This window comes from Orycteropus afer, unplaced genomic scaffold (genome assembly GCF_000298275.1).
Source record: "Orycteropus afer afer isolate SDZICR_OR568_19922 unplaced genomic scaffold, OryAfe1.0 scaffold00159, whole genome shotgun sequence".
Taxonomy (NCBI): Eukaryota; Metazoa; Chordata; class Mammalia; order Tubulidentata; family Orycteropodidae; genus Orycteropus; species Orycteropus afer.
This window is the reverse complement of record NW_006921746.1, coordinates 1,560,548-1,567,984: the sequence shown is the minus strand read 5'-3', so window position 1 is coordinate 1,567,984 and position 7,437 is coordinate 1,560,548.

Sequence of the window (7,437 nt, the reverse complement as noted above, 5' to 3'; positions counted from 1 at the left end):
GAGTTGATGCTTTTGAGTTGTGGTGCTGGCGAAGAATACCGAAAGTACCACGGACTGCTAAAAGATCTATCAAATCTGTCCTGGAGGAGGTGCAGCCAGAATGCTCCTTGGAAGCAAGAATGGCCAGACTTTGTCTCACCTACTTTGGTCATGTTGTCAGAAGGGACCATTCCCTGGAGAAGGATGTAATGCTTGATAAGGTGGAGGGTCGACAGAAGCGGGGAAGGCCCTCAATGAGGTGGATTGACACTGTGGCAGCGGCAATGGGCTCAAGTGTAGCGAGAATCGTGGAGCTGGCTCAGGACTGGGCAGTGTTTCGTTCTGCTGTGCACAGGGTCGCTATGAGTTGGAGAAGACTGGACGGTACTTAGCAACAAAATTGTCACCTATACTCTGATACTTCAAAGCTCAGTTAAGAGTAATAAAAACTGCTGGTGGATGAAATCATGTAAGTAATAAAAACCATTGACTTCAAATAATTTTTTCATAACAATATATAGTTCATACTACATTACAAATTTCTGATAGTTTATTGGATATGTTCACTTTGCTATCCTCAGATAATTCATTAATACAGTTCATCTTCTTTCTTTACCACAACCACTCAATCATCTATCCTTTCTCATCCACCTATAAAAATCGCTTATTGAGCCAGGTTTGAGATTACAGAGCTGGCTTCTACTGTTCTTCACCTTTCTCTCCATGTCTAAATGGTTACACCCATTGTAACCTATCTCAAACTTCTTTCTTTCTTTGTTTTGCTATGAAAAGATTCTGGAATGGGCATCAAAGTACTTACTACCTGACAACTGTATTAACTGCCTCATCAGCCTTTAGTTTCCCAATCCCAATTTACCTGCATCCAGGTAACAAATAAGTTATTGTACCAAAATATAACATAAACCTGCTTAAATCTCTCATTGGGTACCCAGTGCCTAGGCTTTCTGCTGTACTACATTTAGATTTTCACCCTCATCTTTATGATCTCAAAAAAAAAAACAAAAAAAAAAAGTCTGTTTGTTTAATATCTTTCATCTCTATAGTAGTATAAGCACCATTGTATTTATTTGGTTCATAACTGGATCCCCAGTAACGACAAGTTCCTTGCACGTGGTAATTGATCAATTAATATTTTTTAATTAATTAATGAATAAGTAAATTAACTTCTCAGTATTTTTATATCTTGAAGTCTTCTCTCCCATATTTGACCTTATCATTGAGTTCCCTCATAACAAAAGGGCAAACACGACAACTTGAAATTATTTTAAGCACTAGAGTGGTTAAATTTGCTTCAGATACAAGCAGTTCTATGTCAAATGTGTGTTACATAAATACTTCTCAAGTACTGCATCCTCTAAACACATTGTAATAAACATAGAAATGATTCATAATCTCAGCAATGATGTGAACATACTAATACGTCCATTCAAACTTTGATCAAGGACCAATTTTCATAAAATCATGAAAATGTGTCTCCAGATAGTTAAATTTGATTAATATTTTATGTGAAATGCATTTCTTTCTTTTTGCTATTAAAAACATAGACTTTTATTTCTGATGCTCAAGCCTTTCTTGACCACCTCTGACACTGATTTCAAAGAAAAAAATGTGCATCAGCAGATTAAATTATGTGAACAGAAATGGTCTGTATAACCTTGGTTTCCTGTAAATGCTAATTCTACTGAGACAGAAAACTTTATCTGAATTTTAAAAAAATAGATTATCACCAATTATAATAGCTGAAACTGATGAGCTATCATTTCTTCAGAGTTTTACCAAATCAATAGCAACCCGAAAGTTAATCTATTCAAAAAGTGAATATAGAAAGTGGGCAAATTAATGGAAGTGATTAAAAAAAAAAAAAGATATAACTGCTCTTAGACTCAGTTGAATTAATTTGTATATGACACTAAAAATATTCTGATAAACTTAGAAATAAATTTTGAAAGTGAGATGTATGAATGACGGGTACATACTCTGTGACTCTGTTTGCATGAGTTTGAATAGCAGGGTTGTGACATTGTTCATTAACCCTAAAAATATGTCCCGAACTTTTTATGTTCAAACTTCTAAAAATAAAATGACTCTTACAATCATTTATTTATACTCAGTTTAACAAAAATCATCTCTTGTATTAAAAAGAGGTATCATTTCAAGATAAAAAAAAAAAAAAAAACTCACTGCCATTGACTCAAATTGTAACTCACAGGGACCCCTATTTGATATCCAAGGCTGTAAATCTTTACAGAAGTAGACTGCCTCATCTTTCTCCTGCAGAGTGGCTGGTGGGTTCAAACTGCCAACCTTTTGCTTAGCAGTCAAAGGATTTTAACCACTACACCACCAGAGCTCCTTATCATTTCAAGATAGTGCTACCACAGAACTTGAAGTCAGAATTCTTGGATTACATACACAATCTCATTATGAATTTCAAGAAAGCCCGCAAAGATCTTTCTTCATTCATTCACCTCCGTTTCGTCACGATATGTGCTGATTATCATGTTCAAAGACATTCAAAGACATTCAAAGCCATTGAGCAGGAGGTGTGGCCTGTCTCTGTTCTCTTACTCCTGAGAGACTAGCAGTAAGATGAATCATATAACTATTCACATTTAGAAGCTGCCTTTGCTCTAGTAAAGCTACATATAAGCTGAATGATCCAATTTTGCTTTTATAAGCTATATATATCTTGGCTTATTGTTACCCACTGCAAAAGTAACTATGGTTATATTAGCACAGAGAAAAGTAGAGGTAATGACAGGGAGGAATAAACTATGAAAAAGATAAAGAGGAAGGAAAGGAAGTATGGTGATTAGGACAAAGAGGTACAGTACAACAGGAAATAAATGTTGTCTAGAGAGAGAGAGATGCAGAGCCTTGGTATGTCAACCATACCCCAAAAATAGTTATCCTTTCCATTTTATGACATATAGATTGTAGATATGAATAGCAAAATGCAACTGTGCATTTCAAATGTAAGAAACTTAATTATTTTCTTATTGTTGTTGTTTGCCGTCGAGTCGGACCCGACTCATAGCAACCCCTCCTTGGGTTTCCAAAGCAGTATAACTATGGAAGTAGATTGCCCAATCTTCCTTCCGAGGAGTGGCTGGTGGGCTTGAACCACCAGCCTTCTGGTTAGCAGTCAAGTGCCATAGGCACTATGCTACCAGAGTTCCCATTAGTGTTCCTTTAATATCTTTTCTGATGAATGAAATATATTTTAACTATGTCATCTTCTTCCACATTTATAAGCCCTCAAGTGACACTAAAGAATTGTGCAAGTTAGCTTATCATTGGTGCCAAATTTAATAGTACATTTCTTAGTGACACTAAATGTCTGTTGAATAGATAAAGAAATAAATCAAGCAGAAGAAAATCTTAGTTTCAAGAATGTTCCTGCTGTTTTCCAAAGTCAAACATACACAGTTTTACAGCAATCTAAAAACAACAAAAATATTTTTGATTTATAAGGAATCAAGACAATTATTATCTAAGAAAAAAATCTTAATATCCTTACTCTTCCTTTCTCTTTTTAGTAGAATTTGGTATCCTGTTTTGTCTGTACTATAAACAAAAAGGTATTTAAATTATATTGTTTTAAAATGCTACATTATTATTGGTATATTATCCTATCAACAAAAATTCACTGTGTATTTAACCACATGCTAGTGTTTATGTTCAGGAGCTCTGGTGGCATAATGCCTAAGGCATTTGACTGCTAACCAGAAGGCTGGTGATTCAAACCCACCAGCCACTCCCCGGAAGGAAAACTGGACAATCTACTTCTGTAGAGATACTGCCTCAGAAACCCAAGGAGGGGTCACTATGAGTCAGAATCAACATTCATCAAAAATTAACCACAACCAAAAAGGTGTCTTTTAATATGTAACTTAAATTATTGTATTTTATTACTTTAGCCAGCCTTTACTGATAAACATCTGATTCATTTGCAGTTTTGAATTCTATAAATGATGATAGAGTAAGTTAGGGAGCTCTAGTGGCATAGTGCCTAAGGCATTTGACTGCTAACTGGAAGACTGGCAGATCAAACCCACCAGCCACTCCTCGGAAGGAAGATTGGGCAATCTACTTCTGTAGAGATACCGCCTCAGAAACCCAAGGAGGGGTCATTATGAATTAGAAGAGACTTGACGGCAGTGAGTTTTTTGTTTGTTTGTTTTGTTTTTTCTGGACAGTAAGTTAAATCATATGTATATTCTATGCACATCTGTTAAAAAGTCAGTAAGACAAATTCTTGGAAAACTGAATTGTTAAGGGTTCTGTGCAATTTAACTTGGTTGAAATTGCCGAATAGCTTCAGAAATGTTTTATCAATTTAAATGTTTTGTATATTGTATATTTTTCTCCTCCCCTTGATGACACTGAGCATTATTTTTTAAAATCTCCTAACCTAAATAAAAATACATATTTTCTCTTTGCTTTAATTTCCATTTCTTTAATCTTAAATGAATTTGGTAATCTTCTATATATTTATTAACTCATCTATAGCCTATTTTCTAATTGAGTTCATCTTTTTTGTTTCTTGTTTTTTAAGTTCTCATTGTATGTTAATGAAAATAGCCTTTGTTTTCCACATTTTCTAATTTATAATTTCCCTTTATCTTTGCTTATAACATTTATTTTATGCTTTAGAAATTTAAAGAATTCTGCTTACTTTTGGAAGATGTTTTGAAGTTTTATTGTAGTTTATCTATAATGTTTAACTTTTTAAAGCCACATTTGTCTGACATTTCCATTATGGCGTCCCTATTTCATGTTTTATTCAAAAAGTCTTTCTTCAAACACAGATTATTTTTTAATCCATATAAGTATTTATTTTTACTTTAAAATCTTTAATTCACTTATAATTTGGTTTATAAGAAAAGCAATCAATTTATATTTATGTAACCATTTGAAACCTGCCACTCTTGGGTAATAAAGGTAACCAAAAAGTAATAGGAGAACAAGCCATAGAACATTGCATTCTAGGACTACATATCACAAAAGCCAAACATTATAGGCAAGGACAGAGAGGAAATACTGTGAAAGCACCACTTAAATCAGCATTATAGTTTTCCATGAAGTCCATGAGTTCAAAGTACCAGATAAATAGGCCCATGGGGAGTGTGGAATTTAATCCAATATAGTTACTCTAGAGGAATTCTAAAAACAAAACTAAACACATTGTCATTGAGTCAATTCTGATCATAGAGACATATAGGATGGAATACAATTGTCCCCACCAGGTTTCCAAGGTTGTAAATCTTCATGGGAGCAGACTACCACATCTTTCTCCCACAGAGGGGCTGGTGCATTCAAATCACAGACTTTTTGATTAGAAACTGAGCACTTAACTACTGTACCACCAGGGTTATTGAGGAATGCCCACAAGACAGTGAAATCTGATCACTTGAACAGCAGCTATAGATTACATGATAAAATTAAATGATTAATTGTAACTCAAGTCAATAGTGAGTAGGGTTACAAGAAAGCCACACAAAGGATTTGAATAGACACTTCACCATATTCAAATAGCCAAAAGGCACATGAAAAGATGATCAACATCATTAGTGATTAGGGAGCTACAAATCAAAACCACATTTCATTCCCAGTAGAATGGCTAAGATGAAAGTAACAGAAGAGCACAGATGTTGTCAAGGATGTAGAGAAATTAGAACCCTCATCTACTGCTGGTAGAACTACAAAATGGTAGAGTTGTTATGGAAAATGTTTTGGTGGGTCCTCAAAAAGTTAAATATAGGCCTACTATACTGTTGTAGTTTTCTGGTGTCATCCAGTATGTTCCAACTCATAACAACCCTATGGACAACAGAATGAAACACTGCCCAATCCTGAACCAGCTTCATAGTCCTTGCTAAACCTGAGCTCATTGTTATAGCCACTGTCAATCCATCTTGTTGACGCTTTTCTCCTTTTTCAGTGACCCTTCACTTTGCCAAGCAAAGTGATATTCTTCTCCAGGGAATGATTCCTTCTGACAACATGACAAAAGTCGGTGAGAAGTCTGGACATTCTTGCTTCCAAGGAGCATTCCAGCTGCACTTTTTCACAAAGAGTTTGGTTGTTCTTCTGGAAGTCCACAGAATACTTTCAGTATTCTTCACCAACACTGCAATTCAAAAGCATCAACTCTTCTTCAGTCTTCCTTATTCATTGTTCAGCTTTCACATGCATATGAGGTGATTGAAAAGAGCATGGCTTGGGTTGTTTTTGTTGTTGTTGTTATGTGCCATGGAGTCAGACCTGACTCATAGCGACCCTTCCTTGGGTTTCCGAGGCAGTATCACAATGGAAGCAGATTGCCCCATCTTCCTTCCGAGGAGTGGCTGGTGGGTTTGAACCGCCAGCCTGCTGGTTAGCAGTCAAGTGCCTTAGCCACTATGCTACCAGAGCTCCCATGGTTTGGGTTAGGTGCACCTTAATCTTCAAAGAGACATCTTTGTTCTTCAGCACTTTAAGAGGTCTTTTGCAGCAGATTTTCCCATTGCAATACATCATCTGATTTCTTGACTGATGCTTCCACTGGTGTTCACTGTAGAACCAACAGTATGAAATCTTTGACAATTTCAAACTTTTCTCCATTTATCATGATGCTATTCACTGGTCCAGTTGTGAGAATTATCATTTTCTTTATGTTCAGGTGTAATCCATACTGAAGACTGTAGTCTTTAATCTTCAACAGTAAATGCTTCAAGTCACCTTCACTTTCAAAAAGCAAGGTTGTGTCATCTGCATATCGCAGGTTGTTAATGAGTCTTCCTCCAATCCTGATGCTGCACTCTTCTTCATATAGTCTGGCTTCTCAGATAATTTGTTCAGCATACAGACTGAATAATAAGTATGGTGAAAGGACATAACCCTGACGTACTCCCTTCTTGATTTTAAACCATGCAGTATCCCCTTGTTCTCTTTGACCAACAACCTCCTGGTCTATGTACAGGTTCCTCATGAGTACAATTAAGTGTTCCGGAATTCCTATCTTCTCAATGCTATCCAAAATTTATATGATCCATACAGTGAAATCGTTTTGCATAGTCAATAAAACACAAGTAAACATCTTTCTTGTATTCTTTGCTCTCAGCTAAGATCCATCTGACATCAGCAAGGATATCCCTCATTCCATATCCTCTTGTGAATCCAGCTCGCATTTCTGGAAGTTCTCTGTCAATATACTGCTGCAACCATATGTGTCTGCATATATACATACATACATATATATACATGTATATTGTTGTTGTTGTTGTGTGCCGTCGAGTCAAACCCGACTCATAGTGACCCCTCCTTGCATTTCCGAGGCAGTATCACTACGGAAGTAGGATTGCCCAAACTTCCTTCTGAGGAGTGGCTGGTGGGTTTGAACCTCCAGCCATCTGGTTAGCAGGCAAGTGTCTTAGACACTATGCTACATATATA